The sequence below is a fragment of the Neophocaena asiaeorientalis genome, unplaced genomic scaffold (genome assembly GCF_003031525.2).
Source record: "Neophocaena asiaeorientalis asiaeorientalis breed wild unplaced genomic scaffold, Neophocaena_asiaeorientalis_V1.1 scaffold59, whole genome shotgun sequence".
Taxonomy (NCBI): Eukaryota; Metazoa; Chordata; class Mammalia; order Artiodactyla; family Phocoenidae; genus Neophocaena; species Neophocaena asiaeorientalis.
This window is the reverse complement of record NW_020174268.1, coordinates 6874558-6885822: the sequence shown is the minus strand read 5'-3', so window position 1 is coordinate 6885822 and position 11265 is coordinate 6874558.

Sequence of the window (11265 nt, the reverse complement as noted above, 5' to 3'; positions counted from 1 at the left end):
CGCCCAGGAGTGAGAGGAACAACACTGCACGTCCTGACGTTCCCTAGCTACAGCAGACTGACAACGGACACCCTGGAGAGAGGAGAAGGGGGCAGCTCCTGCCACACAGGAGCTACACGGCTGACTCCTACGGTTGTTCTCTCTCCCCTCTGTTTGCTCCTTTGTAGTAAAGAGCTCTGAAGTCCTTAAAACAAAAAGGGTATTTGCTGATTCACAGAGCCAGAAAGTAGAATGATGTTTGCCAAGGGCTGGGAGAAGGGGCAATAAGAAATTGTTGTTTAACGGGTATACAGCTTCAGTTTCGCAAGATGAGAAGAACTCTGGAGATGGATGGTGGTGATGGTAGCACAACAATGTGAACGTACTTCAGGCTACGGGTCGGTACACATAAACATGGTTAAGACGGTAAATTTTATGTTACGTGTGTTGTACCACAATTTTTTTAAATTAATGGTATTTGCTAATCTTCAGGGTCAATAAAGAAAAAAGAAGGGTAACCAGGTGGATGTGTCCCACTTCACAGCTAATTTTGAGATGAGAAACCTAAGGGAAAGAAGGAGTGCTAGCAATTGCTAAAAGGAAAGAAAAGTAGATTCTATCCCAGGAGCCTGAAGCAGAGAAGAAGAAGAAAAAAAATAAGAGGCAGGATGAGCCTCTGAATTGGCCTTGGGGTTTAACAGTAGAAGAGCCTTGAATGATGCGGAGGTGACATACTCCTCCAGGCCCACCCCATAAAAAGGCTGTCCCCTCACTCTTCATTGTCTTTTCCAAACCATTGCTGTTCTGTCTTTCCTCGAGAGCCTCTTCCTTTGAAGCATGTGCATCTATTGTAATACCATCCTTTTCCATCCACCCCCCCAGTGCGTCTGAAGGCCTTGGCGTCTGGCTCCAAGGTCTTTTTCGCCCCTGGACTCCTGCCAGCATCTGGGTAACTTCAGTGTTCTCCTTGATGACTTGGCCAATCCAATTTCCCAAGTACTCGGCAAATGACAGGCACTATACCAGTGGCTTCACGTCGTTTTCTATAACCCTCACAACAAACCAAAAGCTTGGCTATAGCACCCCTGTTTAGAGATAACAGGGGCTGGGATTCTAAACCATGCTGGTCAGACTCCCAAGTTCATGCTCTCCTCTCTTTCCAGCCCTGCGTCAGAATGCAACTAAAACATAAACCTGAAGATCCTGCCCTCTATCCATGTACTCTTGCCTTGCTACCTCTCCCACTAAACCTCTTCCTCTGCCTCACCAAACATCCAACTCCTCAATCCCTGCCTTTTCTCCCAGTTAATCAACCCTTCCTGACACTTCTTCCTTCCATACCTGTGGCCAGAGAAAAGGCCAGGAAAACCCCTGTGAGACTGTTTCTTTGGCCCAATGCCCACGTTATGAACCCTCTCCCTTTGATCACCAGACTACTGATTAAATTAGTAAAATCCTCTAGGCCTACAATTGTAAGCAATGTTATGATGGTGATGTAAGTGCTGGTTTGAACTTATAATAAGTGTGTTAGACTGGTTGGGACCAAGTAGAGAGAAAACAGCTGACGGCAGGTGGCAACTGATAAGAACCATGGCTACTCCCAGTTAGCCCCGTAAAAACGACGCCCTGTGCTTCTTCCTGGGGCTCTTGGTCTAACAGGAGCACTCTCACCATTATGTCACTCCTGGCATCCACTAAAAGACAGGCTGTCTCTCTCCATCCCGAAGACAGTGACTCAGCACTCTAGGGGTCCCACGGGTGGTTGGAAAAAATCCTCACTCCCCTTACCATCTATCAACATATACTCACCACTATGGGTGATAAAATGTACTCTTCAATAGAAACCTCCCTTCCCTCTTCTCCAGCACCAAAGTTTCCAGGGGGAGTTGAGAAGTGAATTCAGTGGACTTCTGTTGTTTAATGTGAAAGCATATTTATGCCTGTGTATTCTTTGTCCTTAGGCATATCAAAAATGTAAAAGTATATGAGACACACTCATAACAAGTTCTGAACACTTGGTCATCAACAATACAGACAATAACACTTGGTCATCCACATCAACATCTTCATCAACATTTCCGCTCTCTTGTCCCGTTGTCCTGACCTGTCACCTCTCCCCAGCAATCCCCAGCAGCTCTCTGATTTCCCCAGTTCTGAGTGTTCCGGTACTACAGGAGAGAATCTCAAAGCACTGTTGATTATCTAAATTACAAATTTAAGAGCTCCAACTTCAGCTCTGCCCTAAATATTCCTCTATTGTTTTTCCCTATAGCAGCACTTCCAAAGCTGCTCCGTGTTCTTTGAGTCCCCTACCCCAACCCCAGCCCCTAACTTCCAAACAAAACAGTTATCCACAACTTCCATGCCTTCCACCTTTCAGGTTTTATTTCCACTCATCTTCCCCACGTCTTTCTTGTCCAAAAAGAAAAGTATCCTACTCCTTTCCAGGGCCAGTCACTCCTGCATCTTGACCCCATCCTTGTTTTCCCCTTCTAGGATGTTTCATCAGTTACTGAGCTTTTTCCATCCAACCAATCAATCAATAACGCCAGCCTTCCCTCAATTCCACCTACTCCTCAAACCATCGCCCTGTACGCCCTTGCATTCACCACCAAGCCTATCTGTGGTCCTCAGGCCCTCAGCCACCTCACCTCCCATTCATTCCTCAACTTCTTGTAATTGAGCCCCCATGAGTTAGAATCTAACTAATCTAATCTAATCTAATCTAACTTTTTCCCAGGCAAAGGTAAAAAATTTCCTATTTGTCAAACCCAGTCTTCAGTTCTCATCCAACTCTCCTTTCTGAAGTGACAGCACAGCCAGGAGGTGATACCAAGTGGGATTAATAGCAGGAATCCTGCAGTCAGTGGTCTGGGTGCAGTCGGCTTCCACCCTATTACAAACTCTTTGACCTTGAGTTGAATTACTCACTTAGCTGCACATCAATTTCCTCATCCCTAAAATGGAGAATGTGCTAATAGTAGCTCCTAGCATTTAAGGCTTATTAGCTAGCTTAGTCAATGAAGAGGTGCAATGTGAGATCATGGAAAGCCAGATTGGGAGTCAGGGGAACAGGGATTTAATCCCAGCTACAGAATCTTTGTAATAACAAGATCTCTGTAATAACAAGATCTCTGTTAAATAAACTGGGTGATCATGAAAGTGCTTTCTGGCCCTAAACACTTCTACAAGACATTAAACAGTTTGGCAATAATTTGAGAAAATGTACAAATGAGTATGAAATGAACAACACATGTAATAAGGGATCCGTGGAAAGGGAAGAATACCGTGAGCAGGATAGTTGAAGGAGGTTAGAGGTTAAACAGGTAGAACTTCAAGGGACCCTGAAAGACAGGGAGGATTTTGATCAATGTAAAAGAGGGGGAAAAGACTTCGGAGTTTGAGAGGCAAAATGACAAAGGCATAGAGTGACTTAAGGTACACCAGGAAGATCTCCCCAACAAGGATATCTTCCCCATGACTTTTCAATAGGTTCTGAATGTCAGTTAATGGTATTGAAGTTATTGTTAGACCACAAATAAGTTCTTATTTATAACTGATAAAAATGAACGTGACCTATCCTGTGCAGCCATTTAAGGTAATTTGTAGAAGAAGGATTAATGAAGGATGTACACCAAGGTATTAATGGTGGTTGTCTCTAGACAATGACTTTTATTATGTTTATCTGTATTTTCTAAAACGAACATGAATTGTTATTTATGACCAGAAAGAATAAGAGCATATTTAAGCTTTTAAATGCAATTAAGGAGGTGGTGACACCTTAAACTATTAACAATAAAGGGGGCTTCCCTGTTGGCGCAGTGGTTAGGAATCCGCCTGCCAATGCAGGGGACACGGGTTTGAGCCCTGGTCCGGGAAGATCCCACATGCCGCGGAGCAACTAAGCCCGTGCACCCCAACTACTGAGCCTGTGCTCTAGAGCCCGTGATCCACAAATACTGAGCCTGCGTGCTGCAACCACTGAAGCCCGCATGCCTAGAGCCCGTGCTCCGCAACAAGAGAAGCCACCGCGATGAGAAGCCCGCGCACCGCAACAAAAAGTAGCTCCCGCTCGCCGCAACTAGAGAAAGCCTGCATGCAGCAACGAAGATCCAACACAGCCAAAAATAAAAATAAATAAATTAAAAAAAAAAAACAATAAAGGGAGACATTGCTTGACAGATGGCTGGGACTCAATTGAAGTCATAGACATGCCAGGAGCATTGAAAGAATTGTTGCAAGTGGGAGTAGCAAAGCATTGGCAATAGTCTTTGCCTTGTTCCTAATTTGCCCCTGCAACAGTATATTTTAACATCTTAAAGCCCATTTTATTATTTTTACACCCACTTTTATTTCTAGTACCCAAAAAGATTCAAAGATTTTATTAATTACAAAAGATCTCTTTTTAAGTACTGATACATAAAGGATAATGCAACTACTCATTCTTTTTTGGTGCTTTTTCAATGACAAATGTCTGTCAGTTATTCCTCCTTACTCTCAGATTTGGGGCACCTTGGAGTAGTTAACGGAGTTCTGAGGAGTGAAAGTTTGGGCAAGACGACTCATATGGATTAGCACGATGGGGATCATTTTTTATATACGTTAAGTTGTATTTTTAATTCATTCTCTCCTATAAATCAGGTTTTCTACAGCTTTTCCACCATTATGCCCTCAGAGAAAGGGGAAAAGCAACTCCTTCTGCAGAAAGGACATAACTTAGAAATATTTCCTACCAACCAGAAGGGGAAATTAAACTTTCCACTGAATGGTGACTTCAAAATAAGAGACATAAGCAGGGAGACAGGTAAGGCATGGTTTCTTTGCCTTGGGCCTAACTCTCAAAGTAAGAGGTTGTTAGGTAAAAGTTGAGGGGAAAGTCAAAAGTAGAGGGGTTTCTGCCCCCGTTTCCTGTTGGGACTCCAAGAAGAAACCTCATCCCAGAATAACTTCTTCACCAGTATGGAGGTGTCTCCCGGGAGGGAAAATGGTATGATGAGAGGAAGGTCTGAGGTAGCACCCCAAGGTCTTCCTCAGCTCCCTTGTGACATGGAAGGGATCCAGAAATTCCCATGTGCCCCATGGAGGGCTTCCTGGGGATTTCCAAGGAGGTTGCCAGGGCAAAAGTGAAAAGATCCTATAGCCGAGGCCCACAGAACAAACCACCCAGTCTGGAAATAAGTGAGAATCCCAACAGACCACAGGAGTGCGTACAGTGTCAACAAGAGATGAGGTGGGTCAGGTCATCTAGGGAAGACCAACCACCAGGGCCCAACCAGAATAAGAGAGAGGCCCAGGTCCATCAGAAGCAGATACCAGCAGATGGTCAGTGACCTGCAGAGAAGTGACACTGGTGTGGAGAACTGAAGGCAGCACAAAGGCCTAAGTCTCTGCATAGACCTTGAGGTCACTTAATACCAGTGGTGCTCCAATATATGTTTAACAACAGACTCTCCAGAGAGGAAAAGCCCTGGTTTGTAGCATTTAGAGATTTTCTTGGTGTAAATACTGCCACCAAGGAAGATTTCACCTTTGCACCATTGAACTTAGAGTTGGGAAGAGATGAGGTTCATAGAAGCATACAATTTTATAGTATTTCCACTTACAGATACAAGAGACATAACTTCAGTAACATAGATAACAGTAAAATATAGTCAAATAATTAGGAAGTGATGAGTTTTGAGTATTACCTTTCTTGTCAGTATTATTTCTTTAATTGTAAGTTTGTATAACTTAGTTATTAATAAAGACTGCATTTAAAAACTGACTTACAAAATTCCCCAGGATTTAACAATCAGTTCTGGTAAGCCAGTGCAAGCCAGCTAGAGCATGCCACTGCTTAAGAAACCCTGCCCATTTTCTCCAAATATCATCTTGGAGAGGTATAGGGTTAGTGGAAGAAAAATCAAACAACTGGGTCATTTACCCAAATAAATTAAATTATCATTAATTAATAAATGTCAGTATCTACTACTACCTCCACCACCATCATTTCCAACGTGAAGGCTGGAGAAGAAAATGAAATCAGTTACAAAAAAATTAAAGAAACTATATTTTCCTTGCACATCTCCATTTTGGTGTGTGTCAATTAAAAATTCTGTACCCAGTAGTGGAAGGAATGACAGTAGCTTATGTGGGTGTAGGTTTATTGTTCTCACATAACAGAGTCAAACTTATACTTCATGGTCACAAAATGGCTGCACCAGCTCCAAGCAATACATTTGCAGACAAGCCAAGATAAAGGGGCAAAAAGTCCAGCAGTTTCTGTACTCTTCTATCAGGAGCACAAAAACTTTCCCCAGGAATCTGCCTTCTCTTGCCCCTCCCCATTCACTTCCTCCCAGTGGACTTAGGCTGCTTAAGTCTTACTGGTCAGAACTAGGTTACTCAGCCATCCCTACCTGCAAGGGAGACTGGGAAAGATATCCCAATTGGCTTAGACCAGTCAAGATCCACTGCCCGGGATAGGGCATGTTGCTGCCAATAATGAACAAAATCGGGTTCTGTTAGCAAGGAAGAAGGGGGTGATGGAGAACAGGCAAGCTGGAAGCAAGCCTGGCACAACTTAAGTCAGTATTTCTAACCCCAATGCACACAGCAAAGAGGATGGATTATTTTAAACGGAAAAGAGCCAAGATTTGGCATTTGTTTGCCAGAGCTTAAGATGGAAATGCAGGAAGAGCCTGGCAGTATCTCTCATATTTAATCAGAGGTTATAGGGGTGCAAACAGAAGGGAGGCTTGGAGGGCTTAGTCGCCTGAGCAGTGGTCTCCTCAGACTCCTAGAGGAAGCTTTCCTTTTCGCCACTTCAAGAGCAGGAAATGGGGGTAAAGAAAATGAGGTTCAATGTTAAAGAGGTTTCCCCATCAGGGAAAATTAGGGAATAATAGATCCTTGTTGCTTAATACTTTAGGATGCTCAGAGCTTTTACCAAGCAGTGCTTTCTAGGGACCTGAGTCCCACTTGCTCTTTGCTAAGTACACACTTCAGGTGTCACTCACAAAGCTGGGGAGAGCAAGCAGGACTGAGAAGGAAAGTGAAAAGGTCCTTCTTTCCCTACTTCTGATGAACCTCTAGACTACCTAAGGTTAATTACTTGAATGGTTGGGGCTTATTCCGTGGGAAAGGAGCTAAATGACTAAACGTCTGTGGGCACTGAGCCACACAGCCCATCAGCAAATGGAGCCTGCCCTACTGTGACTGGGTGCCTGACTCTCATTGGCCAACTGTAGGAATCATACTAGATCCAGGAAAAAGGCAAGTCACAGATGCTCAGGACAGGGTCCCAGGTGGATGAAAGGCTAACTCCTAGACAGGACTTAAATTAAAAGTTCCACAGTAGCTTTTCTGATATGAAATGTAGGCCCTTTAGTTGAACAAGTTGAATAAATAATTTCAAGCACAAAAGATCTGAGATTCATCTGTCCACACTGTAAAAATTACAGGTGTGAATTAAGTTCCTTCTTCTAGTGTAGCATAGCCAGTGCTTTTCCCCTCTTATATAGTGTTAACTTGTTTAAAGAACATGTACACAACAGGTTTTTGAATTTTTCATTTCCCATGTTTCTTTTTTTTTTTTGCGGTATGCGGGCCTCTTACCGTTGTTGCCTCTCCCATTGCTCTGCGGCATGTGGGATCCTCCCAGACCGGGGCACGAACCGTGCCCCCTGCATCAGCAGGCGGACCCTCAACCACTGCGCCACCAGGGAAGCCCCTCCCATGTTTCTTATTCAAAGTTCTCTTCTTGAACTCTTTATCTGTGGGAAGAAAAAAAAAGTTGCTGCCTCTTTAAACAAGTACTCAAGCCTGAAAATGTTAACTAATTTCATTTTCTTGATAAAGTCTGTCTGTGATCAGAACTGAGTCATACCAAAAATACTTCTACAAGACTTGACCTTTTACTTAAATCCCACATTGAGATAATATACTTAAAATGGTTATCAATAAGACCTTTGTTTTTAAAAGCACATTTAAAATAAATCACTTTTTAAAAGGAGAAAACTGTTTTCAATTAAGTTCTTTACAGGCAATCAGCTTGAGAGTATGTTTGCTCTTTTATTTTCTTTATATATAAATTATGCCCAAGACTGCCATGATAATAGTACTATACAAACTATACTTTACCTTTGTATTTACTTCTTGTCAGAATAAGCTCTACAAATTAATCTGTTTCTAGAGTGCTTTATGACCAGTAAGACCCAGGGTAAAAACAATGCAAGCTGCCACCAATTTTTACGGTTAATGAGAAAAACCGAGTCCAATTATATGAGGATAATTAATTCTTAATTCCTTCTGACAAAGAGTGTTCTTGCAGTAGAAAAATTTTACTCAATTATAACAAAGTTTTATCATTTAGAAAAGTTTTGAAAACAGACTTTTTGCTTGAGTCCCTGAGCAAAGTGACACTGTGATACCTAACTACGGCTAATTACTAGGATTGGCCTTCCTGTATGTTTTAATCACCTAATTCTTTTGTCATCAAACTCCTGTTGCCCCTTAAAATGCTGGGAACTTACTAGATAGATATTTTATCTAAAAATTATCCATTCCAAAACTGGTATTTCTCAAATTTCCTATTTTTCTCCCTTTGGCTTAGCCCTCTATCCCATCCATGTTAGAGGCTGTTTATTAGTGGCAGAGTTTACATTTCCCTTGGTGATTTACTATTAACGTCCTAGAGGAGTAAAATTCCGATCTGAGCAAGGACAAGCCTGGAAAGAAAATAATCTTGGAATGAAATCATTATATATATATTTATTTTTGTTTGTTTGATACATAAAGTTAATCCAAATCACCATTAAATGAGCTTGCTACTTCTAAAGTTGCTATGGTTAAGTGCGGGACTTTTGAAAATTGGACTCATAGAGTATTTGCCGGATTTCTCTTCCTTGACCCCTCCCACCACGGCCTGGGTAAGGAAGCACAGGATGAGGCCCCAGAGTCCAGAGTGGGGTTGGAAAAAGTATTTATTTCAAGGGCCTAGAAATAAGGAGAGTTAGAAACGAGTCGGGAGTGCAAGAAACTGAAAATCTCATCAACCCAAAGGGGCAAGCACAAAGCTGGAAAGAAAAGACAAAGGTCAAGTTTGAGATATTAGTTGGATGGGCATAAAGAACAGTCCAGGAGAAGGTCTGGAACAAGGTGGGCACCCTTGTACCAGCAGCAAACCACACCAAGGAAATGACATGGGTGGGAGAGGGATCGGGTGACCAAGGAGGGAGTCTGGTTTGAAGGTACAAAGGACAGCAGTAAGAAAGACCATAGACTTCAAGTAAAGCCAATCTTTCTCCTTAGTCTTTCTTTTGGGCCAGTTACTGGTCCAAAGACCTCTGAGAAGGTTTACCACAGAAATAACACCACTACAGCATATTTTACCTCCCAGTTAATTGGATTAAGAAGTTAGGAGCTATATTTTCACCCCTCTGGCATAAGCCACCTCTGAAAGAAAGAGCCCCTCACCGAGAAAGCCTATCCCACCCAACAGGTATTTCCCTGCACTGTGGCCCAAATAACTCCACCAAGTGGATCAAGCTGTAATCTTTTGACAGACTTGTCTCTCAGTCAAATTCTCAGATGAAGAAAGCTGACAATACAAAACCCAGAAGGCATAATATGGAGGTGAGTCAGCTCAAGCAGGCTTCTCTGAGACAATCCAAGTTAGATGAAGAGAATGGAAAAAGAAAAATAAAAACCCACAGGATTTCTTTAAGCTATGATTCACGCAGAAACTCTGGTCTGACTGTTACTTTTGAGGTGGGTAAACCATTTAGAGACTTTATGGAGTGGATATAAGCATCTTCTATAGAGAAAAAGAGCGTCATCTTTTCATAGAACAGAGAAAGAACTCTCTTATCATTTCCTGATGTCAGGACAGCAATATAAAGTATATACTCTAAATTGTTAAATGAAGTGGAGGAAAGATCTATGGATCAATATAACTTCAAGAAAAACATGTGAAATAAATAACTTTATTACAACTTTCCCATGCCTTTCCTTTTACTGAAGTCTAAAAGTATGATCATATCCATCAAGTAATACCCATACATATGAATGGAAATTGAATTGTAAATTACATATTCCTACAATCTTGTGGATACTGTGATGGAAAAAATTATGTGTCAACTTGACTCGGCGGGCCACAGAGTGCCCAGATATTTGATCAAACATTATTCTGAGTGTGTCTGTGTGGGTGTTTCTGGATGAGATTAACATTTGAATGGGTAGACTGAGTAAAGCAGATTGCACTCACTACTGTGGGTAGGCCCCATCCAACTAGTTGAAGGACAGAATAGAACAAAAGGGATGAGTAAGAGAGAATTCCTTCTGCCTGACTGCCTTCAAGCTGAGATATCAGTTTTCTCCTCTCTCCAGACTTGAAATGAAACATCACCTCAAGCCTGCCAGCCTTCAGACTAAAACTACATCACCGGCACTCCTGGGTCCCCAGTTTGCAAGCTCATCTTCCAGATCTTGGGACCTGTAAGCCACCACAATCACATAAGCCAAATATATATATATATATATACTACACACACACACACACACACACACACACACACACACACACACACACACATCCTGTTTCTTTGGAGAACCCTAATACAGATGCTTCTATAAATTTTATAGCAAACTTGTGTAAAAGATAAAGATATATCAAGTAGCCTTAGTTGTTTGCCTCTCCCCTTGACCCACAGCCATACGTCCTGCTCTGGCAGTAACTCAAAGAATGAACTAGGGTAAAAGTCACACACAGACTTAAAAGGAAATAAGTCCCCACTGGCACCGCCATATTCAGAGCTGCCACATTCAGTCAGGGCCATTTACATCTAAATCTACCACCTTCATACAGCCTTCTGGAAGCAGGCTGCTTTAAACAACATAATTTCTAAGGAGAGACCGAGAAGGGAAGGGAGGAGTGATGCTTTGGGCCCACCGTCTGGTATATACTGTAACTATAACTGTACACCTCCCCTCTTAGTGGCCCCACCGATTTAATGAAAGAATGAAGGCAGGTTGATCTGGTTTGCAGGGTCTTAGAGGACTTGACTCAACACATTATATCAATGTAACAACAAGCATGTCTCAGCCAAGATCAAAGTGTAAATAAGAGCAAAACTTTCATACTGATTTGAAATTTCCATTCACCAGAATTCTGGAGCAAGGGGAGCGTATGCTCACAAGAAAACCCACCTGAGCTAGAGAGTACACATTCCAGAGGAGACCAGTGTGTGGTGTGGGAGAGCACAGGATGGGAGAGCCACCCAGAAGTACACTCTTCGCAGAACAAGA